The following is a 27,973-nucleotide window of genomic DNA, read 5'->3' as shown; positions in this document are numbered from 1 at the left end:
TTTCAAGGCAGAGAATATTTGCTATTTTTTATTTTTATTCCTTTTACTATTGACAATGTTGTTTGTTTAATAAAAGCATGTAAAAATAAGAGTAATGTTTGCAGTGATATGTTGTGTATGTGTGTGTGTACTTCCCCCCAACAAAAAGGAAAAGTTCAATCAAAAACAATCTTGGATGACGACTAGATTTCTGATAGCCAACTCAAACCAATTCACGACAGCTGCCTGAAGAGCTACTATTACAAAAGATTCTGAGTCTCAGTAGGAAATGTGGTATTATCAGCTTGAACATCTCTCCTGCCTTCGGATAGTGGAGCAGTGACTCTAGGCCAGTCATTTACCATCTCTATCTTGGCACAAATATCAGAGGCATAGATCCCAGCGAAGGACCAGGAACATCCTACAACTTTCCCTAGAATAATCAATTCAGAAGGCCTTGGTAACTCAAAAAAAAAAAAAAAAAATGTCATAGCTCTTTACTTGTGGTCCAGCAGCCAATATAGAAAAATCCAGACATAGAGTTTTGGAATTTAATATTTCACAACACTCTGAAAAATGAATGCAGCCACTTCACACAGTACAGGAATGTGGCAGGGAATCAAGACAGATGTCTGTTTAAGCTGCTTTATTACTAGTTTGTTATCATTCTTACTCATTTACCATAAAGGTTATCATGTTTGCTATGTCTGCACAGGAGTTTCCAGAGGAAGGGAACAGGCAGGACACGGATCCATCTGTGCAGCACAAGTACCTAAATGGCATCTAAGTTTGACTTTACTATTTAACTTCATGAATTTCTGCTTTCCTATCAGGCAATAATTCTTTATTACCATCCCTTCCTATCCTCAAAGCGCCAGAGTAATCTGTTCTGCACTCAGAGACAATCAACAAGAAATTCAGAGAACCAGCCCAAGCCAGGTGGCAGGGTTTACACCACTGGGTAAGTTTCCACTGACAGAGCATGAAGGGTTCCCGATTCAGACACTTAAACAGCCTCACGAAGCCCCACCATCTGCTTTGATTCACTTTCCATAAATACATGAAACAATTTAAATTTAACAAATAATAGGAAAAGGCATTTTTAAAAATCCGTAGTTGAAAAGGTTCAGACTGAAAGTAGAAGCAGCTCTAATTTCCAGCAGGTGTCTTGACAGAAGTGGGCAGAATCTTGACAGTCTGAGACTGGCAGGACAGTGTGGCATTTACAGAGAGCTGAAAGCACCAAGTGAAATGACATGTTTGGGGGATGAAAGGAATGTTCAAGCAAGCCTAGCCACAGCTCCAGGCTTACCTAACCGGCCAATGTCATTGGAAAGTAAACACAGAAGGAGCTCTCATCAGGTGCAAAGTTCAGCCAACTTGGCTTGTGTGCAGACAGGAAGGCTCTACTAATCCATAGTAAAGACCTTGCCTGGGAAAAGCCCATCATTTTCAGAATGTCCAGTCGTCCCCAGTCTAAGGGTGATGCTTGTGTGAAGCAAAAAGCTGCAGCCCCCAAACAGGGAGAATATGGGTGCATCAAACATTTGGGTGAAGGTCTGAGGACTTTTTCTCTTGGTTCAGCACTGTTAGCTATATGATATGCTCGTCCCACGCTCAAACACCTGGCTCTTTCAGGTCCTACATCAAGCATCACCTCCTTAGCAAGCCCTAGTTCAACCCTAACCCTAATCCTGACCTTCTAGCAGAAGCAGCACTTGCGCACCCTAATCTTGTCACACCTAACATTCACCATGGCCCTGAGGATCCAAAATCATCTTATCAGTTGATTTACTTAGTCTCCCAACCCACCCCCCAGCCAACCCCTCTATAACGGAAATACCTTAAGGGAAAAGAACTGCCTTTGCCTAGTCCACGTCAATACCTGACAGGTAGCCATTAAGTTTTAATGGAATGAATGAATGAATAAATGAATTCAGAAGGCCATCCCTTCTGTCATTGTCATGACTGAATATTTACCAGCAATCCAAGCCTGCCTAGAGACTGAGTATCCCATCACCCTAAAGAGCCTCACAATTATTAAGCCTATAAAACACGTGCTGTATAATATGTACTTATTGCTCTATGATAAGACATGTGGGTAGCTTCACGCACAGGCTGTAGGGCATTAAATCAGGAATGATCATCATCTCTGACACAGCCTCGGTAGAGGCCCACAAGTAACCAGAGTACGGAGTAACAGTGATGAGGATGGAGCACGTTTTATCTGCCTGTACATCCCATCTGGTTTTTCCCAGTCATTTCCTAATGAAATGATCCACTCCTCCTAGCACTTTTACAAAATCAGTCAACAAAGCCCTTGAACTCCACAGCAGGGTAAAGCCAAAATAAATGAGCTCAGAAACTATCAACCAAGAACTGAAGGTTCCTAGAACTAGGCAGGAAGGCCAAAGTCTACAAGCCCAGCACCCTTTCTCCTCTTCCCATTAACATACGAATTTCTTTCTTTTTTTTTTTTTTTTTATTTCAGCTCATCATGGGGGTACATAAGTTCAGGTCATATACATTGTCCATGTCCCGCCCATACGAATTTCAATAAGCAAAGGGCTTTCTCAGTCCTGAGGATCTTGGAGATGGCTGGTATCCCCACCAGCATGCAGGGACCAAGAAAGGCAGCAGCCGAGGCATCCCAGCAGAGTTCATAAGAAACTGACTAATGTGCATATGACCCTTTCCGAATAGATCCAAATGTCTGGATCAAATGAGGAATATTTGCTGCAAATGAATTAAATGAGTCACGTACACTCGTTCAGGCACTCACACCAGCCTGCAAGCCCTTTCTTGCCTGTAAGTCAATAAAGGCTTCTAAAATATGAATTAGTATTTTCTGTACTCATGTGAAGCACGATTTATCTAATGAATATATTTCAAACCTGTCAGTGATGAATTAATGTGTTATTTGCCCAGTTCATGGGACTTTTTGTCTCAAAATACCCAAAGGGCCTAATCGCTAAAGACGGCAGCCAGTTAGTATTTCCAAGGCATCCCATTACAGCACCATCTCTCAAATGAAAAGGTGAAGAGCACTATTAGCAATATTAAAACCATCTATCTTTTAAAAAGGTTATATTGACTTTTTCCCCCACCATTCTGATTCCATCAATGCCCGTGTCAGCTCGATGAAGTGGACACTATCGTGTAACAGTTACATTGATAATTCCCAGATGAACTTCCCTGGTTTTCTCTCATCTCTCATGCTGTGGATTCTGCCACCCATTTCACAGATTATCAGCCAGGAAAAGGCGTGGAGTGGTGAGAAACGTCCAAAGCAACCCTCCCACTGAGCTAAAATACTGCAAAGGAGTTTCTAAATAGGAAGCGATTATTAGGTTTTATTAAGGTAGGCAAACAGGGCACGTTACAGTTCATTAAAGTGAGTCTCCTCAGCATCAATATTACACAACAAAAAGTGTCTCGGCTACTGAACCTACCCTTACTCCGAGAAGGTGATGTCTCAGGCATCAGGTCCTAAGCGCTGTAGGGACCTGGCCTATAATGCTTATGACACTAAAAAGTAGGCACCATTAGAAGCTTCATTTCACGTATGAAAATACTGGGGCACAGAAAGAAAGCTTGAGTAACTGGCCCAGTGTTGTGCTGTTAATGCGCAGCAGAGCCAAGATCCAGGCCCGAAGCCCAACTCCACACGCTCAACCTTTATGCCACAGTCCCTTCAGTCTCTGCCACCTCATCTCCTTTATGACTAAAGTGACTACTTTAGTGTTCACTCTTAATATGTGCAACATTGCAAAGGGGCCCTCAGCAAAGCTCCAGGAGGCTACGCCACGTGGGAGGAACAGAGATGAACCTCTCTGAAAGTTCATCTTTACCTCTTGGAGAGGTAAAGACCTCTCCATGCTTTTCACAGCCAATTCCTCCCATTCTTCCAGATTCGGGTCATATCCCACATCAACACCTCCCATCAAAAGGCCTCACCTGCCTTTAAAATCCGCTCTGCTCCCAAGAGGTTACCACTAATCATGACGATGAATCCTAACCCTCCAAGGAGAACTTTTTGAAACTAGCAATCATTTCTACTTTCTCTATTGCCCATTTAAATATGAAATCACAGCTAATCAATCCTTCTTGTTTTGGTTTGGTTTTTTTTTTTGGCAATCAGATATGTAGGCATATGGTCCAGTGGAGCCATCGATTGGGTTTCACCTTCCAAAGCCAACCTTCAAAGAGTACCTTTTGTCAATATGTGTATTTAGGAAACATTGTCAGTTTTTCCCCAGGAGTGGCCCAGCTTTTATCAAATTATACTGTAATCACCAAGAAACTGCTAAATCCAGCACTGCCAATAGGATGTGTATGGGTCCAATATTGGCTTTCTGACCTCGAGACTTAGTTAAAAATGCAAAAGGGAAAAATACCTTAAAAATGAAAGTAAGAATCTAAAGTTTAAAAAAGGAGGGGGAGTGTCCACTGTCTCATCTCTAAAAATAACAAGCTCAGGCTGGGGTAAATGGACTAAATTTTTAAAATCTTATTGCCTTATAAGTGGGCTTCTGGTTTTATTCTCTTTATTTATTTATTATTTATTTTATTTATTTATTTATTTATTTATTTATTTTGAGACAGAGTATCATTCTGTTGCCCAGACTAGACTGCTGTGGCATCAGCCTAGCTCACAGCAACCTCAAATTCCTGGGCTCAAGTGGTCCTCCTGCCTCAGCCTCCCCAGTAGCTGGGACTACAGGCACGCGCCACCATACCTGGCTAATTTTTTCTATTTTTAGCAGATGTCACTCTTGCTCAGGCTGGTCTGGAACTCCTGACCTCAAGCGATCCTCCTGCCTCAGCCTCCCAGAGTGCTAGGATACAGGCATGAGTCACACTGCACCAGGCCTGATTTTTTCTTTTAATGCTGTAATTTAGTACCAGGTTCTACCCATGCTTTCTTTCTTATTCTGATTAGAAGGCAATTTAGAACAAAACATCAGCAATGCACAAGTGTCTGATTTCTGGGAATAGCTGCCATAACATCGTGAGCACGTACTGACCCAAACCTCTATAGGCTTACTTACTATAATACCAAGTAGCCAGACTCCCTCTTTTGCTTAAATAAGAAATTTATAAGTACCTATTACATGCAAGGCACCATGCCTGCATTACCACTGATATTCACAGCATCCCGAAGTAAGTATATTCATCTCCATTTTACAAATGGGATAATCAAGTTTTAGAGATGATAAGCCCTACAGCTATTAATAATATATGGCAGAGCTAGATTTGAACCAAAATTTGTCTGAATCCAAAACCCAGTCTCTTCCCAGTAATGGTGTGGTGGTGCTTGGGAGCTGTGGTATCACCCCCATAACTGGCTTACTGGGGTGGAAGTTTCTTAAGATGTCCCATCCAAGGCCTACTTCATCAGGAGTGGTCTCCAGGAAAATTTCTTGAACAGAAAGAATCACTTGGATCCCTTGGAATTTCCTTCTGAATCATTTCAACTACCATACACAGTTCTCCTGATCTCAAGCAGAAAAGTCATTTGGCTAATAAAATCTGATAATAAATGCCAAAGATTTTTTTAAAAACTTTAAAATGTTAAACAAATTCAAAGTCTGTTTAATATTCTCATATCCAAGGATAACATTTCTTAAAATGACATTTTAAAGACAACAAAAAAGGCCCTATTATCTTACCATCCAATTAAACCTGGTAACATTCTTAAGAAGGCATGCCTGTGGGTCGGAGCTGACTTACTTAGTACTTACAAAGCATTGGGATTATTGTTGCTTTTTAAAGTATGTGATAAAGTATGATATGGAATAATGTAGAGAAAAATCTTTTCTACATACACACATATATTTACAGTGTGTGCTGGTATATGAATATGCACTTTTTCTTCTGGAAATGATCACTAGAAACTTAACTAGTGTTATCTTTGTGTTAAATGTTATCTTTGGATATGAGAATATTATACAGACTTTGAATTTGTTTAACATTTTATAGTTAATCGTGCATAGAGGCAAGTAATGAAAAGTGACTCAACTCAGACGAAACCATCTCCATAAAGGGACTACTAGTTAAGTTTCTAGTGATCATTTCCAGAACAAAAAGTGCATATTCGTATACCAGCACACACTGTAAATATATGTGTGTATGTACAAAAGATTTTTCTCTACATTATTCCATATCATACTTTATCACATACTTTAAAAAGCAACAATAATCCCAATGCTTTGTAAGTACTAAGTAAGTCAGCTCCGACCCACAGGCACTAGCAAAAGGCATTTGGTAGGCAGGGGCTGGTTTCTTGACTCATTGGATTCAGAATGTTACTCCAAACCACAGAAACTACTAAAGGCGTGCAAACAAGACATCCAGGATTGATCAGCAAAATTTACATTAGAAAACAGGTTAAACAAAAATATCAAATTATCATTCTTAACACATGGTAAAATGACTGGCTTCCTACTGGAATTAACATAAACAACACCGTGAGTGCTTATCTCGAAGGCACAGGAGGCTGTGCCTGGGACAGAAGATTGCAGGGTGCTGGGGAGTCACATCCTCCTGCTCCCCACTGCCGCCCACGTCAGCCTTGGCATCTACCAGAATGTCCTAAAAGGCCACAGAGTCTATGTCAGACTAAAGGAGGTTCCTAGGAAATCTCTCAGAAGCTCTCCTGGGGATAATTGGAGTTTGCAAAGAAGTAACTTCAGCTTCTCCAAGCCTGGGGTAACAAGAACATCACCCACATTTGTATACTGTGGATCCTGAAAAGATCTCATTTGATAAATGCGACTAAATAAAAAAACAAACAAACAAACCCAAAAAAGCACCTAGATCTAATCAATGGCCCAAAAATTTTAGCTGGGTTTTGAAATGTCAACATCTGTATTTATTTAAGAGCTTACATCCTTTAACAATATAAAAACACAGTGGGGTTGTTCTCACATGCACATTCAGGAATCAAGGATGGTATTTATTAATAGATGAGACTGCTTGCTTCCTTCCACAAATCTACTATAATCGTCATGTGTTTACAGCATCACTGGGGTCAGATGAAGGAGAGAGACCTTTCCTGAGTCTCCATCTTCATGCATTTACAATCATCTGGCAGGAAATTGCTCTAAAGTCATATATTTACCAAGCCCACACCAAGTTTACCTCCACAACCGGGTCTAGCAGGATTCTAGGGCTTCATCGATGTGATCTGAAAGCATACTCTGTGGTGAAGGTTCTCAGCTCTAGGAATGCATAGAGCAGCCACTTCCAAACCCAGGAGGCAGAGGAATTTCTGGAATCTTAGATGGAATGGGTCTTGGAGATAATCTTGTGGTTAAGCAATTTCACTGCAACGTAAAACAGAGTAAGGTGGTTGAAATAGCTCTGGCTCGACATGGAATATAAGGAGAAAAAAGTAAAAAAGATATAGGTTTGATTTCCAACCAACTGGTAGCCTCGTGCAAGTTACCAGCTTCTCTGAGTCTTTGTTCCTTTCAATAAAATGGGTATGACTCTACCTACTAGGGTTCCTAAGAGGATTATAGTGACTAAGATAATTCTTCCAGCCAGCAGAAGCTCAGCAATGTCAGGTGGCTGGCATTTTAAATGAAATACAGCTGCTTAGTCTGTAAAGTAGAAAAAGCAAAAAAAAAAAAAAAAAAAAAACCCTTCCATTAAATGGGAAAAAAATACTTTCAATGAAAAGGTACATGTTGACAACTGAACACAAAAACTAAGCAGTAAATTAGTGATTCAAGATCTTGGGTTCATGGTGATAAAGTTAGAAATTGACACAAGGCTGGAAGTTGAAAAGGATGTAGTTATTTAATATTAAAGCAACCATATACCAATCTGTTTTTAATGATCAGGGCCACACCTATCTGTTCAAACTTTTTTTTTTTTGGCACATAAATAGTTCGTTATGTTTAAAGACAATTCATTACATACTTTCTCAGCCCTGCATGTCTTCTGGTTCAGATATCAACAGAGAAAACTTCCTGAGAACTTTCTTTCTCATTCTTTGTGAATGCTACATGTTTCTGTGCCAGCTCACTTAAGACTTAAGGGAATGAAAGAAATGTCAGAGAAATTCTACCTGTTTAGACAGGCCTAAAACGCTGAAGGCAACTTCTGCCACAGACTCCTACAAAATTCAAAACACGACACTGTATCAGAAGAAAGTAAATGACAAAAATACCTAAGAGGACGTAAAGAAGAGAGAAGAGGCTGCTTATGAAATTAAAGACTTAAAGAAGATGGAAATAGTTAAGCACAGGACTTGTTCCAGCAACAGGCAAGAAACGTTCAAGTGAGACATGCCACTGCGGGACAGAGCTACAGACACGTTCTACCCAACAGACGTTGGCACCAACAGACCCTGGGAGGGTACTAAGCAAACCTGCAGCACCCCTGGACCCCAGCTAATTCATGAGGAAACAAGTGAAGGTTGAACAGCTGACCCCAAAGGTCACTTGCATACCATAATCCTAGGAAACTAAGCTAATTCATATATGTCTTTTACATTAAACAGGACTGTTATAGCAAGAATGTTGGTTATTGTGGTTCAAGAAATAGAATCTCCTTTCCTGATAAATTAATACTACCTAAGTACTCAGACTAAATCCCAACATGTTCCGTAATGCTAGAAATTTCCCCAAGCACCATTCCCAAAAAGAGATTATTATACAATCATTGTTTGGTTTTGGTTTGGGTGTCTTGTTTTTTGTTTCGTTTCTTTGTTTGTTTTGTTGTTTTAGTTTTGGGGGGTTTGTTCTTTTGCACTGTCACCTCCATCTCATCTTGGATTTGAAGAGATTCTTCCCAGCACCTCTCAGAACATGATCGTAGTCACATAGATAGGTTCAATACTCCCTTTTTAGTTTTCCAGATTGGTTCACAGATCTCTCATGAATATTCCCGTTCATAAGCTGACTGTTCATTAACAAAGTTGGAACAGGCTAGCCTAGGCTTTCAGTTCCTCAAAAGCATCCGTCCACCGATTTCTCTAAACAATCTTTGTACTTCCCATCCTTCCTCCATGCCGATGCCCCTGCCCCCGCCCAGAGGGGTCTCCCTCCACCGCTCCTCCTGCCTGCTAAGCTTAGGCAGGACTACCTCTGGAAGGGGCTAGGGGTAAGGTGCTCTTACCACCTGCTCCCAGAGCAGGCTGTCCCTCACCCTTAACAAACAGCACACTTTATCACAATCACCTGTGAGGTTTCCTGACTTCCCCTCTAAGCCATAAGCTCTGAGGGGACAGGGATCTATTTGTTTTATTCACAACTACAACTTCAGCCCATAGCATGTATAGTATATGCTCAAGGAATAGTTTTTGGACAAAAAAGACAAATATTTGCTTCTTTCAGCTACTTTTTAGCACATGTTTTAAACAAGCCTTCTGTTTAACTAGGGGCATCTAAGAAAATCTACACATTCTGTACAAAAATTAATCTTCCAACATCTATATCAGCAACAGCTACAAAACAGCACTGGCCAATCTGTATGATATACAAAATGATATGATTAATTTATGACATACATGATACACATAAATAAACGATGAGTGTTTTTCATAACAGAAAATAACAAATTATACAGTAAACATTTTCTGAAAATTATATGGGCTCAAACTCCGAACACCAGCTTTTGACAACTCCCTTGTTCACTTCCCTGCTTCATCTGGTTCTTATTTGTTTTTCCACACTGGGGACGGTCACCCACCAGCCAGATCCTGGCTCTCAAACATGTCAGAGGCCAGAGAGAGAGGAGAATTCATCTCCACCCTCTAAAGTATGAGTTCAATCAGCTGAATTATTCAGTTGTTATATCACTACATTATTCAACCTTAATAATTTGTCTATTATTCAAGTAACACCCAAAGACCAGATCTTTCAAATCTCTGTATTACCAACCTCTTTTGTGGATTTCAGACCCTTATCCTAACCAATTGTCCACCCAAACTTCTACCTTGAGTTCATATAGACATATCAAACTCACAATGTCCACGGAAATCATAATTCTCTGAACACAGGCTTCTCCTCCTTTAGTAGTGACATATATTATTGGCACCAGCCCAAAGCAAACCTGATCCTCAGGCCCAACACCTCACGCGCTCTCTCAGCACCCACATCCACCCTGTCACCTTTGTAATCTCCCAGTTATCTCTCAATTACTTGCACACCTCCACTTCCCTACTGCTTAAAGTCAAGCTCAATAACTTCACTCCTGAACTACACTAACGTCTTAACTCCTTTCTCACTGACTTATTACCAGAATGAGGGCATCTACTCTGTTCTCCCATAACATCGCACAGTAAGTGCTTCTCTACTAGTCTGTAGGGACCACGTCTGTCTTGGTCCCCACTGTCTCTTCTCCAGTGCCTAATGTAACACTTAGCACCATGAGAGTGGCAATCAGTGACCACACGAATGAATGAAGGCGTGGATGAGGCAGCGGGCACTCCCAGAATTAGATTCTGCTGCCCACCAGAAATTCAAATTAATGTCTTTCTAAATATTTGTCTCTGGAGGAGAAGTAAGGACACAGTGACCTGAGGTTCACACCCAAAGATAAACCATCCTTCTACACATTCACACATATACCCACATCTGCACCTATATATTCTTACTCATGCTGTCTGACATGATGGGGCTATTTCATGAAAAATGTGTATAATCATGGACAGCATTTGTTTTGGGGGAAGAAAAAGTACAAGGCACAGCTCTTTTGTATATCTTTCAAGACATAATGAAAAAAATACAATATCACTTTCAAGTCCTCTATGGCCTGCGGAGAGGTTGGCCTTTAGGGGAAAGGCCCCTGTACTAATATCCAGACCGAATCCCAGTATTCCTAGACAAAGCCATCCTCCACAATCACCCACATGGCTTCCCACTGGGGAAATCCATATGGGCCCCTAATAATGCTATAGGAAGGGCTTTTCCATGTTATGCATTTATATACAATCACGTCCATTTACATATGAAATTTTAAAAGTTTGCACTAAGAGTGAATGAGAGTAACATTTTCCTTTCTAATCTGAGAATCTGTCAGTAAGGGAAAACCTTAGCCCCAAGTGGTTAGCAAATGACTAGGATTGTTAAATAGTTGCATTCCAAGCAATCTCAGGCCTGCCTTCCAGACCTCTTGCACAATGCCAACACACAACAGTGGCACCAGTGAAAACTCTCCCAGGAGGGATGAAAGGGAAGGTTCTGGAATCAGACTGCTGGTGCTTGATTGCTGGCTGAACCATTTTTTGGTTGTGTGACTATGGACAGCTCCCTTTGTCTCTCTCTGCCTCTGTTTTCTCACATTAAAATCAAAGTGATAATAGCCCTGCATCAGCTTGGGGCTGCACTGATGAAGAAAAGAGTTAGTATTTGTTATCACAATGCCTGGTACAATCTGAGTGCTCGTAACTATTAGTGATAGTAATACAAGTTATTATGATATTACACTAATAATATATTAGCATTTCTATTAATTTCCTTACCCTCCCTCCATCTCCACAAAGTATTCCATGCCCAACCAGTTCTCTTTTAGAACACTTACTAAGAAAAGCGGTTCTCAGGCTTTAGCATTGTAAACTAAAATGAAATTTTATGCCTCTGCTCAGTTGACTGAATGGACCCCCTCTTGGCCAAGGGGACCCCAGAAATACCCTAAACCTAAGTTGCTGCCCATGAGAAGGGAGGTCAGACATGCCTCATCATGCCCCTTTCCCTTCTTGGAAGTATCGTTTGTAACTCATTAACAGGCCTAAGGCTGTGCAAGACAAAGCTTAAACCACACCTGCAGGTCCTCGATTTATTTAACAGATCACTTGAGTCTATGTCCAGTGGCTTGTCTCAGATTAACAAATTTAACTTAAAACATTCCAAGCCTTTAGACAAAGCTTCATTTCTTTAACTAATTACAAATAAAAGAATCTTTAAACCCACCTAGAACCATAAGCCCCTGCTTCAACATGTCCGGACTTTTCAGGACAAACCAATGTACACCTTCCATATATTGATCTATGACTCTATGTGTAATTCCTGTCTCCCTAAAATGCATACAAGCAAACTGTAACCCAAGGCTTCTCGGCCGTAGCTCTCTGGACCATAGTTGCACATATTTGGCTCAGAATAAACCTCTTTAAATTATTTTACAGAGTTTGGGTTCTTTTCCCAGATAGTTCCCTTCCAGAACTATCTGAAGGGCTTCTTAACACACAGATTGCTGTGTTCCAGATGCAAAGCTTCTGATGCAGGGGTCTCGGAGTGGGGCCTGAGAATGCTCATTTTTAACAAGTTAGTCTCAGGCGTGTGGGCTGGCAGGGCACATTGACAAACACTGACTAAGGAGGCATTACTGCAGTGGAGGAGAATGTACGGATTCAAACCACCAGGGCTTTCCACAGCCCTCTGCCTACCTAGAATGCCCTTCCTGGACTCCATCTCAGGAACTCCACCAACAGCTCCAAACTCAGCTCAAGCATGGGGACCCTCCAGGGCTGCCATGACATCTCCATGCAGGGACCTACAACAACGCACCTTGATCAATGCAATCAGATCTGTGAGACTAGGAGCTCCTGACAATGAGGACCTCACCTTACTCAGAGCCTGGGACATTATAAAATGCTCAATAAATGGTGGCTGATGGAAAGAAAACTGGGAGAGCTGATGGCCACAGGCATCCTGAGGAACCAACCAACCTAGACATGGGTGCCCAGAGTCCCTGATGAGCCCAGGTCCCTGCCACCCCATCCAGCAGTCTCTTCTCTGCTCAATGAACCATGAGTCCTTTGCCTCCAAACACAACTGTCCCTCTCACTCTCTGAGGGTAATGGCGCTTAAGCTTCAGGCCTTGCAACATGGATGCAACACGCTGCTGGGAGATGCTCAGTGTTCTCAGGGAGAAAGGAAGCCGGGCTGCCATGGGCAAGCATGTTTATGTAAGCATTTCTCGTACATTGCCCAATCAGATCTCAGCAGAAAGAGGCAGAAGTCTCCAGCAAATTGTTCTCTTTTTCTAATTTTCAATAAAAACTTTCATATCTAATTTGCATTAATTTATTTAAAGAGAACCCCCAAATTGTTTACCTTTCAGTGGTGCACCCCCACTTCCCACCTTTACATACTCGGCTCCTTTATCTTCCACTCTGGCCCCCCTTAAAAACACCTTAACCAAGTCAAGCCCACTTTTATAAACACCTCCTGGGAAGGATTTAAATGCTCCTAAAGAGGCGCTCAAAGTGCCTTGTCAATTTCACTGCCAAATGAAGATAGAGAAAAAAAAATTGTGCCAAGCATGATCCAGACAAAATACTCTACCTGATCCTCCCAACACAGGCAAAGCCTTTCCTCAACAGTTAACTGGCAACGTCTCAAAGTCATTTAAATATGAAGCCCTTCAATTTTTGTGCATAATTACCGACAATTACAAGGAAGGTTTTGAGAAAACAAGTGTTCTCCATGGCAGGAAATATTATTTTAAATTCAAAGTACTATTTTCACTCTCATTCTATACAGTATAATAATTTTAATACGAAAATCCCTTTGGCAGTTTACATGCACTTGAAGAAATTGTCAGTTGAGTTGTTATGGATCATTTACTCCAAAGTCAAATTAGGAACTTCAGTATTCCTTGCCAAATCAGCACACTACAGTACTTTATACTTCTAGATATAGGTTTAAGGAAAAATGTGCATAATTTTTTAAACTAAATATCAGATATATTCATGTGTGAGTATAGATTTTTACAAAAAGTTCTAGGAGACAAGAGAGGCTCCTGTTCCCCTTGTAACAGAAAAAAAATCAAACTGAAATGTGTTATGGCACATAAATAATATGAAAATCTGTTGCTTCAGTGTGTAACACAATGGGAATACATATGAAGTTTTACTAATTGGCCCCACTTGGATATACTATTAGGCCTTTCAGAATGTTAAGGAAGACACATAATCAAATGTATCTCTTAGAAATAGCTGTACATCTACATGTCCCAGGTAAGTCATAGTTTGACACACAAGTGCAATGAAAACAGTACTCATTTTATTCCTGAGGGCTACTTTAACCCCCCTAATCCCCAGGAGTTAGATTCTATGAATAAAAATTTGAATTCTTGTTTCTATTAAATCTTCCTGATTCATACTCTCCATCCTTGTGGCAGCATGGAAAAAGCGTGCAAAAAAAAAAAAAATCATGAGTTCTGCCCTCAGAAATATCCACATTCAATTTCTAGGCTCATCACTTACCTTGTACAAATTACTGGATTCCTCCCTGCCTCAGTTTCTCAGATGTACAGGGGAGTAATATCTACTTTATATATTTTATGTATAAGATATAGTGCTAAGCATGGTACTTGGCACATATCTGATTCTTAATAACCTTAAGTCTAAGGATGGTTTTGAAAATTCCTGCCACTTTGGAAAACTGATCAGGCTAATGACAGGGGCTCTTCAAAGGTTTACATTCTTCCTGCATTTAAATGTTTATTTCCAGCGATAAAAGAGATGCCCCTGAGGCAAAACGCAATGTGTTGGTCTTTCTAAACACACACCTGTGAGGGATAAGTGACCTCAAATTCCCCTTCCTATCAACACCTGTGCTATCAAACCGCACACTAGCCCTGCTCTCACAGAAGTTTGCCCTTAACAGGCTTACAACGAATATATGTTGAATTGAAATGCTGCCGGCTCAAGCAGAAAAATGAATGCTAACAGAAATCATAATCCACAGACATCTCTCAATAAATGGTGACTGAATTCTGTGTCCGGTGAAGCAGGTATTCTGAAGTTCCAGGGTCCACACTTCGTGCATTAAGTGTCCATACCAACTTAACTTCCGAGCGTGCTTAGGCAAGCATCCAGACGCCGCTGCCACCCTCAGACACCTCACAGATCATTCAGACCAGACAAAAAAATAAAACCATTTTATAGAAACCCAATCATTTTTAAAGCCATCAACACACTATTTGCTTAACAAATGGACAGTGCAGTGGGGAACCAACTGCGGAAACAATCGCCTCCCAAGTTCACCACCACTATCACCATCTTTTATTTTTTAATGTGATCTAGAAACCATATAGACAGTCTACATACACAATTATCCTAAGACTTTCTGCTGCCGTGCAGCTGAGCAAACGTCAGCGCAAATCTCCGGGTCTCCACGAAGGGAACACATCAAAGCCCACCCAGGTTAGGGACCGACCTCTGCGGGAAGAGTCCAGACTAACATCTGCAGCGCCCCACGGAGACTGAAAGCGCAGCCTTTCAAATGCAAAGAAATCCTGGGGCAGAATGCCCTTCCGTTTGCTCCTTCCAACACTCCACGCCTCGGATTTTTGCCTTCGGTCCTCGGGACACCTTTCTGATCTCTGACCCAGCAGTTCCGGGGTAGTAGCTCCACTGAATTCCCATCAGGGGACCCTCAAGGTTTCCAACTCCCCACTTCGGGTGAGAGCGGACGCTCACCCCCAGAGAGAGCAGGCGGCGACCCTGCCGCCCGGCCCAGGCGCGCTGCCAGGTGAACCCGGCACCACCCTCACCTGCCCGAAGCCGCGCGCGTCCCGGGGACTGCAGAGCGGGCCCGGCGCGCGACCCTCGCCTGCGCGGGACCTGCCGTCGTCGTCGTCGCCACTCGCTAGTGGGGGGAGCAACCCTGACGCGGCGGGGGCGGGGGCATCGAGGCCGGCCGCCGCACTTCCTCGGCCCCCCCTGGCGAGCCCCGCCTTCAAGGGGAGGAGGCGGCCGCGCGTCACCTTGAGCCGCCTCCGGCCCTGGCGCGGGTGGCTCCTCCGGGTGTTGCAATAGGGCGCCGCGGCTCCCGCCGGGCACCGGCTGGGCGCAGAGAGGATTACTCGTAACTCCTCCGTCTGGGCCGGCTCACAGGAAGAGGAAGGTGTGTCCAATAAGTCCCGAGTAAGAAAAGAGGACAAGTGTGGCTTGCAACTTGTAATTTCTTAATAACCCGTCTTCACTGATGTTCGGAAGAGTTCACTTTGCTCTCCTAGGTCCCCAAAGGATCAAAGGGAAGAGAGCAGCCTCCCTTTTTACATCCCTGAGCCGGGACGACGTACCGAGCCAGGGAACCTATTAAACCTGTGCCATGTGTGCGCGACTGTGCGGGGAAGTCCGTCACCCGGATCCCCCGAACTCTTTTCCGAGCCTTGGTTCCTGATCTATAGAGAGACGGCTTTCGCACGCGCCCAGCCAGCTGTGCTGAGTGCTCAGTGAGACCCCTCAAAACCCTTTCGTGCGATTATTAGCGCTGAAGTACTCAGCAAATATTTGCCTCTTCCCCTTTCCCTTGCATTCTTTTTCTTCCTCCTCCCTCATTTCTTCCCGCTGTAATCTTACAACGCTTTGTTTGCTCTGTGGCACTGCCTGGTCGCTGTCTCTTCCCATCCATTAATGAGCCCCGTCTACTGAGCGTCGATTCCGTGCTCTGCAAGGTGGGGGGTGGATTAGGAGGACATATGCCGGGTATGATGGTCCCTGCCTTCAGGGAGGTCAGGGATTCAACTCCCAGGAAGCAGCAGTTTTGAAATTAGGTGCAAGAGAGTTGAAAATAAAATCCACGTCCGGTGCGAGGCAGACTGGGCAGTCTATAGGTTACTCCGGGAACGGCGGTTTGTGAACTGGAGAGTTGCATTGGTGTTATCGCTAACTAAGAGCTCTGGCTTTGCTTCACAGACTTGAAATCACATCCTAATGGAGCAACTAATTATGTAAAGGGCCACTTCGCTAAACCTCCCTGAACTTCAACTGTCCCTTTAATAAACTGGGATGAAAATAATAGCTATTTCCTACTTGCTGGGAAATAATTAGATAATTTACACAAAGTCCTTACTACAGTATCCTGCCCCATGGTAACCAATTAATAAAGATTAGCTAATGATATTCTAAGGTAGGACGTGGGGGAGGGAAGATAAAAATTTAGAAAACATGAGAATGTACGAGAAAATGATAGAAAACCACTGCCACCATCATGGAACACCTACTCGTAACGATGGCTACCCCTGCGGAGCGCGGCTGTGCACCAGTTTCTCTGCTTGGCATTACCATGCGATCCTATTTAATTTTCACAAACCTGTGAGACAGTTAATAATATCCCTAGTTTAAGAGGCAGAAACTAAGCCTTAGAACCATGAAATAACCTGCCTGAAGGTGTGAGTCAAATTAGCTGCAGTGGCAGAGCAAGCTGAGGCCTATGGCAAACCTGGGCTTTTTCCACTTTGCTGAAGGTCCCAGTCTGTACCGGAGAGCAGAGGTGACTGGGGAAATACGAGTATAAAGGGAAGAAGAGACAGAGTAGTAGGTAGAAGTAGCAACTGTACCTTTAAAGCTGACTAATAATATAATACAAATGAATTAAAACGGTAAGTGAACCCACACAAAAAAGCTTTTCAAGCCTCTAATTCCTGCCCCAGTGAAGTTCCTGTTCTGTGGTTCCGGCAGCCCAACCGCAGTTTTTGATCACTAAATGTTATAGAAAGTGAAACAAAAAAGATACAGAAATCTAAGGTCACACTTCCCCTCTCCCACCACAATACACTCATCTGTCCGGCTTCCTTCGGTGTTTTTTTGTTTTTAATGGTCCAAACATATTACCTGCCTCCCATGTTCCAGCCAGGGAATAATATTGTTGCTTATACCAATTAAACTTTGCTTCATAACCACAGCAGCACTTACAACAGCAGCTGAACTCAATCACATAGCTGATAAATTTTTAATACATCATTGTTATATTGCATTTCCTAAAGAGGTTTTGAACCAGGCATTACGTTATGAGCATTGGTCAATGATGTCATAAGTATTACTTGTTTTAAAAAAGTGAAATCTCCTGCATTTATAATAGGCAGCCTTCTCTCTCTTTGCCTTCATAATTCACATGAGCAACAAGATTATATTTGGCCCCTAAAGAAATGGCACTACTGTCATTGTGATAACTGAGATGGAGATTTCCCATTTACAGATACAATTGCTTTTACATTTTAGACAATGGGTGCTTGATTGCATGACAATCTAATAATGGTACCTGTTCTTTTAAATTGTAAATGCCAGATATATCTTCTGCAGGCCCAATGTATTCTTTTGCTATCACAGCTATACTACCTGTCATGCATTTAGAAGCACTGCAGTGGAGTTATCTTAGCAATGTCCCTGGGTGCCTGTTTGAATGAGCCAGAATAGTTTAAACAGTTAAGCTACAATTGCTGTAGCCACCCAGAATCTGACTATAGGGTTAGAGCAGTCTTCTCTGCAAGGGAGAAGACCCTGTCTGCAGATGTTTAGGAGTTAGAGCTCCAACTCCTCTCTGCCTAGAGGGCCACAACAGGCCTTCTTGGGTCATCCCGTCAGAGCTGGCCATGTAGTCAACACAGCCCTGCTCCACATGGAGGACTCAGGGATAATCTTGTCAGTCCTTTCAATGCCCAAGAGAAAGCTTTCTGAGATCTGGTAGCAGAAGTGTAAGGGCTTGGCCCCTGGCTTTCCTTTCCTTCATCGGTGCATCTCGCATCCCATCATTTCTGGGCCCATAAAAGCAGAAGTAAAACAAACAAACAAAAAACAATTGAGACATAGACATGTAGATCTAGATCTACTAGGAGGTGAAACCAGTGTCATGGTTAAAGCAAAATTTAGTCCACTTGCCCCATCTAAACATTAGGCAAACGTTTAATGTGTGCTGTAAGGAAGCATATGCACTGTTACATGGCACTGGGAAATGGCATTTCTTTTATTGTTGGTGCAAATAGTCTTTTTTATTATATTTACTCAGATTTTTTTTCCTATAGTATAATTGTCATGTTATTACCTTTTTATAGTGGCAGGTGTGGAGAGACCAAAATTAGCAGCTTACTCCAGACCTCGCTCTACCACTTATTAGCTGTGAATTTCTTCTACAGGCTTCACTTTCTTGAACAAAGGAATGGCCCTATCAGAAAATGGGTCTTGTTTTCTAATTCCTCAAAAAGAAGACTAATTATAAAATCACCATCATTTAATTGTTTTAATGATAATTCTATGTACCAAGTTATTTCAAACACCTACACGTTTTTAGCACAAGATGACAGGCAATATGTTGCTCAAAGATAGACTTTTAGGGATGTTATTCTTCTACTGGAGAAGTTTAAGGGCCAACACGAACAAAATGTTTAGCAATATTAGAGTTATGGAGGGTGCATCTTCAAAGGCTTATTCCCCCATTCATCAAGTGAGTAAAGCAGAACCAAATTTACTTTTTCAGGTGAAGGTTAGCTTTGTCCAAGTTTACTTCCTCAGCACCAACATTCTGATGAGCTGATAGAATTATCCAGTTAACTAATTACTTGAACATTACCCCAGACCAAAAGAGTTTTTTGTTTGTTTGCATACTGTGCAGAATTTCTGTGTCCCCAATTCACTTTTATTGAATTGTGCCCCAGTTTGTTGCCATTGGCAGTAGTGAGGGGCATCCTAAGAATCAACTTGGAGAAATGGGTTGTTGAATTTGCACTTGGGATGGGGTCAGGGTTAGTGTTTTTAAAATTGCAGTGCCTGTTTTAAGATGATCCAAAGTACACATTGTCACTCATCTCAGGAACAGAAATCTTAGGCTTTCCCACAGCTGCTGGCTTGTGTGCACCCTATGGGTTCTGCAAATAACAAACTGAATTTGTTTTCCTTTCTAATTGGGCCACTAGAATGTGCAGATTGACCCAACCCTGGAAAGTATGCAGAAATGCTTATTTGTATGTTGTGCATTGGAGCTATTTTCTACATTATTTCCCTAAGTCTAAGATGAAACTGGAAGAATTTTCAGGACCAGAATATTTAGATAACAATCAATTCTCCATGCAATAAAAATTACATTCACTGACATATTCTTTCACTAACACATACACTCATCAGCTACAAGCAGGACCACAAACTAGGGGCCAGGCTGGTGAAATATATGCTTGACCGTGGCCACATATGAGAAGATAGAGACTGTCACAAATGGCAAGGGGAACATCCACCTAAAGAAATTCACATTTACTTATTGTTAACTCTATGCTGGTCAAATGATGCAGGTGGCCAGAAGCCAGGTGATCTGTTTGTGTCCCCTGATCAACGTGTCAAGCTCTAGGATAAACACTGTGGCTGTAAGACAAATATCATAGCTTCTGCCCTACAGATGCTCATATTTTAGCTAGGGAGAAAGACGTGTAAATAAACACAATGAAGAGAAAGAAGAAAGAGCCTCTGATAGCTGCACCTGCAGAGCTCAGCAAGTAGCAGTACAGAGTCAGATGCAGGAGACCAGGTAGAAAATATATTTTATACCAGGAAATTAGCAAGAACAGTGACCCCAGGCAGCCTCAGGTGCTAAGAAGGGGGGGATTCATGGGTGAACCCTAGCTCATACCACTGGGATAAGCACAGACTCAACTAGCAGGTGAAGATCAATTCGGGGAATGAAGACAGACCCATCTAGCAATATTTCCATAATCCTTTACCAAGTTAATCCAAAAATTAAAATATAGACACACACAGAGAAATAATAACTATACTTATGACTGAGGACATTAACAAATTTTGAACTTGAAGTCTCCGGTCTATCTTTGTGACTGGCTGGGACATATAATTTGTGTAAATTTTAATTCATGTAGCCTCCAATTACTGGTTCTAATGATGCCCTACAAAGAAAGCACAGAATCACTAATTAATGGATTGAAAAGTAGTCAGGAAATAGATGAGGCCTTATTAGGTGCATGATGACAATATTTTCAAACTAGATTGGTATACAATTACCTGTTTTACTGATTTTTCGAAAGTACATCTTAATAGTGACTATTGTTGCCACTTCCTGAGAAAATCTGGACCCAAAATAGAGAATAAAATAGTAAGAAATTTGATCTTAAAACTTTGCTTAGTTTGAACTCCCTCTTCAGCTGATTTTAAAATGAAGGAGAGTAAGGAAAACCCAGTTAAATCAAGCACAAAATATATATTTTAAATAATTTTAAGGAAAGGGAGTGTCTCCGCTGATTCTCTTATGTCAGAAGACATCTTTGTAGTTCAGAACTTTCTCCAATGACTTCACACCCACCCGCAGCGTGAATTGTGACATATCTTCTCATCCCTGATGGTTTTTTGTGAAACTAAGCCTTACCTGATGAATTTTCAAAATGTAATTCTACTCTAGTACCTCTCCTGTGAAAATTCTAGCCTTATATTTCAAACTGTGTATGCTGCTTTCATACACAGTCATTGGTAAAATATGCTCAGGAAATCCACAAAACTAAGAAGGGAATCCAAGCTACATGCTCATAAAAAGATTAAACTATTCTGAGTCTTTGTTAATTTCTGTGTCTGTAATGCCTCATTTCTGACAGACTTTCTTCTCCAGCAATGAAAAGTAATCACTTCTCCTGAGAACCAACCAGATCCCAGCATCATGTAATTTCACCTGAACGTACTATCCATATTTTGGTATATTACTGACTTATGATTTTGTTAAAGAATATTTCTCTGAGAGCTAGAAGTAGAGTGAGAAAGGAGTAGGATCAAAGAGCCACACTTAAAATGTTCGTAGAGACATCGTCCTGTCCCCCCCATGTAGTGCTGAAGAGCACATTTTAGCAAGGCGTGCTCAAAGAGGCTTGTATCTAGGGCAAGAAACATCCCTGGTCACTTAATGATGAAATGTGGCAGGAGAATAAAGGGGCAGAGTTAGCAGCACCATGAAAAGTGTGACTGGACATCAAAAGGGTGGAAATTAAAAATGAAAAGTGAGTGATCAATGAACAGTAGGGAAAAGCAAGTTGGAATTTAAATTGGCAAAGGGAAGACTGCCACAGACCCTCAGGACAAGACGAAGAGAGTGTGGAGAGAAGTAAGATAGATAAATAAGTCAAAGGGAATGGTCTGAATATATCAGTAATGATGCTAATGAGCCAAATATAATCAAAGTTCATAGAATGTGTAGCTGTAATGTAAGTCAGACAAGAAAATGGATTTTTTCCCCTTGGGAATCACACCTCCTTCAAGTGTGGCTATCACTGCAGCTTTTTGAAACGCAGCAAAATCTGCTTAATGAAAGAAATAGTAGCCTACAATTGTACCTGATCTGACTATATTATTCTCTGAGAATATAAAAACTCATTAGCTCATCCATATGAATTCAACTCGGGTAGATGTATATGCCCATTGTTACCAAGAAGAATGTAATGTTAAAAAGAGTTATTTGCAAGAATTAATGTTTTGTTTTAATATGCCATATCTAATTAACATGAGCCCCCAAGATAAAAGTTGCAATTATCTCTGTGTACAAGAAGTATCTTTTATTTCATCAATGTCTTTGTTCTTGTTTTCTCACCCTGCCTTCTGCTCATGTTTTCCTGTACACACAGCTTGACTTCCCTCCTCTCCTACAACTTCACTCATTCTTTCATCCTGGAGGAAAACATATCCAAATTCCATCTCCTATAAAGCCCATGTAAAATATTCTCTTCTCCCCAAAGAATACTCTCATTTCTCAACCAGAAGCAATCTCTCTGAAGAACCCCCCCACAGCAACATATCCTTAACCAGTCTAAAAATGTTCCAATCAAGAACAGTTTGTCTTTATAACAGTTTGTCATAATAACAATAGTTATTTTGGGTGCCTGTCTTAGCTTTCAAATATGTGTTTCATACATATTTCTGGAATACATACTCTGTACTAGACAATCTATACAATATAAGCTTTTGATTTCCTATATATAATCAATATATTGGTTATCCATTGTGTAACAAATTATCCCAAAACTCAATGTTTAAAGCAACAATAATTTATTATCTCAGACTTTCTGTGGACAAGAATCCTGGTGTGCCTTAGGTGTGTGCTTCTGACTCAGGATCTCCCATAAGCTAGCCACCTGGCCTGCAGTCAAATCAAGGGTCAACTGGAGCTAGAGCCTCTGCTTCTAAACTCACTCTCATGGTGGCTGGGAGAATTTAAGTCCTTGCCACATGGACCTCTACATATGTGGCCTCTTTCTATGTGCCCTCATGTCATGACAACAAGTAATCAGAGAAAGCATGAAAGATGGAAGTCAACATCATTTTATGACTTAATCTTGGAAATGACATCACACCACTTCTGCCATATTCTAATCATTAAATGCAAATCAGTTAAGTTCATCGAATGTGCAAGGAGAAGGGGTTGCATAAGGGCATGAACATCAGGAGGATGAAATCAGTGGGGGGCCCACTTAGAAGCTGTTTATCACACCTAATTAGCATAAGACGTATACAATAAATGTCTGAGGACTAAATAATCAGCTTAGAATTTGTCGAGCTTTCTTGATTCTGTGAGTTTACAGGTTTCAACAAATTTGGATTTGATGAAAAATGTTTCAGCCATCATTATTTCTTCAAATATTTTTATGTCCCCCCTTTTTTCTTTTTTGGATGCAGTTACAGATATGTTAGGTCACTTGACATCACACTGCTGCTCACCAATGCTCTGTTCATTTTTTCCTTCCCTCAAGCTTCTTTTCTCTGTGTGTTTCATTTTGGATAGTTTCTATTTCTGTGTGTTCAGGTTGATTATTTTTTTCTTCTATAATATCTTATCTGTTCTAAACCCAATAACAGTATATTTTCATCTCAGACATTGTATTTTTCCTCTTTTAGAATTTTGATTTAGATCATTTCTGTAACTTTTATTTTACTCCTTCTCATGCTTATACCTTCCTCTACTTTGTTGAAAAGTAGAGAGTATATTGATAATACTGTTTATCCTCCTTGTCTACTAATTCTATTGATTTCATTTCTGGGTTTCTTTCAATTGATTTTTCTACTTGTTATGGGTCTTTTTTTTTTTTCCTTTTCTGCATGCATAGATTTTGATTACGTGCTATAAACAATGTGAATTTTGTGTTACTGGGTACTAATTTTTTAAAAATTATTGTTCCTTTAAATATCTGAGGATGTTTTTCCAAGAATTCAGATAAGTTACTTGGAAAGAGTTTGATTCTCTAAAGGCTTGTTTTTAAGCTTTGTTGAGTGGATCCAGAACAGTCTTTCGACTCTGGTCATAACCTCTGAGGATTCTACTCCACATGTTGGAAGGTCTTTCCTTACTGCCTTATGGGAAATTGAACAATTCCTGGAGCTGTTTGAACTTCAGGGGCTGTTCCCCCTTCTCCTTTCTGTTACTTTCCTTATACACATGGGCTAATTGGTGTTTAGCTAAACATTGAGAGAAATCCTTGTAGAGTGTCTCTCTCTCTCTTTCTCTCTCTCTCTCTCTGTAGATGTTTCCTCTCTGTATACTTTTCCACAAATTATGGCCACCTTGGTCTCTCTAATCTGTCCTCAACTCAGAATAGCCACCTGGCTTTGCTTGGTGTCCTCATCCCTGGGCTGTGGCCTGGACACTGTCCAGGCAATAGGCAAAGGCCACCACAGAGCTCATCCCATTTATTTCCCCGTTCTTGGGGATCACAGCACTGCAGTGTCTGTTGTCCAGTGCCTGAAAATGCCACTGTTTCATATATTTGGGTTGGACTTTTTTTTCTGTTCTTGTTAAATGTAGGAGGATAAATCCAATCTCTTTTATTCCATCATGGTCAGAAACTGAAATCTAATCCTATAGACATTTTACTCAATCTTTCAAACATTTAGCCTCTCAGGGATGTGTATGACATTTATTCTATGTGAGAGAAGAGACTTGACTAATTTTTTTTAAATCACAGGGAAATGCATCAGGAGGCAGAATATCTGAATTCATAATATAGCTCTTCAGCAAATTATAGTGTCATTTTCCAGTCAGTCAATTTCCTAAAGAGATTGGATCAGATCAAAGGTTCTTAGTACTTTTACCCAAGAAGCTTACAGTATTACTATTATTATTTTCAATTTGGTTACATTGAATATCTTACTGACAGCTCTAATAAGAGGGTTTAGCCCCAAAATTCTTATAATGTCATCAATACCCAGTCAGGAGTCTGATAGTCATTACATCATCAGTGTTGATTCACTGAGTTGATCCAATTCCAGCCAAAAACAATGAAGCCGCATCTTAGACAGCCTCTGCTCTTATACTGGGAAATTGTCTACTTCCATTAAGAGTATGCCTTTATGGGTCTAGCACTTAAATTCTAAAAATTTGTGCCTCACTACCAAATAGTATCTTTGTACAAGTTGTAATAATGTTTAAGACTCAAACAGGCATTGCCACTCTCAATATTGGCCAATCTTTTTAATATTAGCCAGGAAGTTTCCAGGTTCCAATGACACCAAGCAAAATTTTTACATCATGACACTGCTTCTCATTCTCTTTGAAATATATGAAGAATATGCTGATTTTTCCTCAAGACACTTAGACAAGATCTCATTGCATTCTAGATTAATATAACCTGGCATAATTTGGAAATGAAGCTACCAAGCACAAAGTCACCAAGCAACTTTGCTTTCCAAGGCAACTGGCAAACAATCAAAGATATGACTCATGATCCGAAGCACCCTTATGCATCTTTCATTGGTAAGCAGAACAAAGGTGCAAAGACACCATCAAAGGGTTCCCATAAAAGTGGCAGGTTCTCCATTACTGTACTCCGATAAGTAACTCCATCACATCCAAGCTGTCTTTGACTGACAGTGTTCCTGTTGTCCATTGCAAATACAATTCACTAGCTCTTGTTATACAATAGGACCTCACCACTTCTAGAGCCATCTGTAGCATAAACAAAATCAGTCATGTAAATTTCCAATTCAAATTATCTCTTTTCTTATTTATTCATGTATTTTATAGAATTATTTAAGGTTTGGTTGATCATTTCTTTTTCTGCACACCTAATCTAACCTATCATCTTAACAACAAAATTTCAAACTTGAATATCTAGAACTTTATACTAGGCTTTAGTTACTTTTTGACTAACACTGGGGAGGTAGGATGGTCATACTGAGAAAAAAAGCAATAACAAGCAAATAAACTAATAGAACAAATCTGGTAGTGTATCAGTTCAAATTCAGCCACTTATTAACTGGTGACCTTGAGCAATTTAATGTCCCTTATATGAGAGTTGGAAATAGCCCCTACATCAGAAGATTAGTGTGAGGGTAATGCATATTTTGAATATATCTGAGCCAAACCAGATTCTCAAAAAATTGAATTGATGGATGTGGTAGCGAGGATGATGATGATGATGATGATTATAATGAAGCTCATCCTTGTCTCCTTAACTCCTTTGGATTTTTTCAACATTTTATTATGAAAAAAAAAACAACCCTCAAAATACAGCAGCTGTTCTGCTGCCATTCGATTGGGACTTGGGGTCAGTGCTGTATTTCAGAAAGAGCACCTCTGTACATTAGAGGGTGGGAGACTGGAGTCCTAGCACCTCCTGTGCCATACACTCACCATGCCACTTTGGGAAAACCCTTTATGACCCCTAATGGCTTTAGCTTTTCAGTAGTAAAATGAGGGAATGGGACTGAATAACCATTATAGCACAATGGTGAGTAATGAAGACAATTTCAGAACATTATCTAACCTTGAATAAAATAACTAGATTCCATGTCGTTTCCCTTTTGAATTTCCTTAGGATTTTTGTGCCATTATGATTTTATGCAATTCTTCAATAGTTATAGGGTTGCTTTTATTGAGTGCTACTGTGTGCATGACCCACTTCCAGTGCAAGAAACGACCCTCAGTCCCAAGGTCACGCAGCTGGAGTGTCCTGGGATTTGAACTTAGAGCGGTCTGAATCTAAAATCTGTGGTTGGCTGGGCGTGGTGGCTCACACCTATGATTGATTCTAGCACTCTGGGAGGCCAAGGCAGGAGGATCCCTTGAGGTGAGGAGTTCCAGACCAGCCTGAGCAAGAGCGAGAGCCCATCTCTACTAAAAATAGAAAAAAACTAGCCAGGCACGGGGGCACGCCTGTAATCTCAGCTACTGAGGAAGCTGAGGCAGGAGGATCACTTGAACCCAGGAGTCTAAGGTTGCTGTGAGCTGGGCTGACGCCAGGGCACTCTAGCCCAGGCGACAGAGCAAGACTCTGTCTCAAAAAAAATTTAATTTAATTTAATTTAATTTAAAAAGTGGTCTTCAGCATTTCACCTAGGCCTCTGGTGATAGCATAGACGCTCTGACTATCTGGGGGAAATTGGCAGGTAGACATGAAGGATTACTACTGCTAATGAGAGACCACCTCCGCTTACAGCCTCCTCAGGATCCTGTAAGTGGCAAAGATTGCATCAGGCTGTGTGGCCACCAAGTAGCTGCATTTCCTCCTAAAAGATGCCCACAGTGCTACTGCGTTCTGAGGCTTAATGGATGAGGCCACAATTGCCTGTCACAGAAAAATGCTACCGACTTTACACTGGAACTTTCTTCCCTTCTCTACAGCTCTATTAAGAACTTCCGTAGACAGTCCAGTGTTTTGTTTTGTTTTGTTTTTTTTCTTTAATTTCATCTCAGCTTACAATATTTCTTTATTCTAACTGCCCACATGTTTGAAATCCAGGATCAATTCTATTTGATGAACATTTATTACACATCTTATATCAGGATAGGCATAGGGAATACAAAGATAAAATAACATACGCATCCTTGTTAAAGGATAATTTCCCAAAAAGGAAGTTAAATATGACTAACAGACAGATATAAAATGAACATGTGTCAGAGATTTTACTTAAGTCATTATGAGTGAGGGGACCATTAAAATATTACCACCAGTTCAAAGGGAGTTTGTACAAATTTACAAACAGTGAACTGCCTTTTCCAATGGTGGGGGGAGAGTTGTCCCTCTACTGGGCAGAACTAATTTGCATACCCATAGATAAGAATTATTTTGCATTGCTATTACATATCTAAAATTTACCAAACTATAAAATAGTTCAAAGGCAATGAAAGGTGAGAATCAGATAATCTAGACTAGTGCTGTAGACATAATTTTGATGGAAAGACTAATTTTTCTTTATATCCTAATGAAAAAAAGCATTAATACTTATTGGCTGCCCATGTGCTGGCACCATGGTAAACACTATAAAATCCTCCTAGGTGCCTTG

At 40.9% G+C, this 27,973-nt stretch overlaps 1 protein-coding gene across 5 annotated transcripts in view; it reads right to left on the bottom strand.

Annotated features, from left to right (window-relative positions):
* Positions 1-15,599, bottom strand: part of MCTP2 (multiple C2 and transmembrane domain containing 2) — a 224,358-nt gene extending 208,759 nt beyond the window's left edge. For 3 of the 5 annotated variants that reach the window (XM_045561772.1, XM_045561774.1, XM_045561775.1), the window contains exons 1-2: positions 15,493-15,599; positions 7,123-7,307 (exon numbers count right to left, since the gene is read on the bottom strand). The gene's annotated coding sequence lies outside the window, so the exon portion shown is untranslated. The remainder of the gene's footprint in view (positions 1-7,122; positions 7,308-15,492) is intronic. The other 2 variants (XM_045561776.1, XM_045561773.1) reach the window with 2 other exon arrangements.
* Positions 15,600-27,973: the final 12,374 nt, after the last annotated feature.

This window comes from Lemur catta, chromosome 9 (genome assembly GCF_020740605.2).
Source record: "Lemur catta isolate mLemCat1 chromosome 9, mLemCat1.pri, whole genome shotgun sequence".
NCBI lineage: Eukaryota > Metazoa > Chordata > Mammalia > Primates > Lemuridae > Lemur > Lemur catta.
The sequence above is the reverse complement of the archived record's forward strand: the minus strand, read 5'-3'. Positions and strand labels throughout refer to the sequence as shown.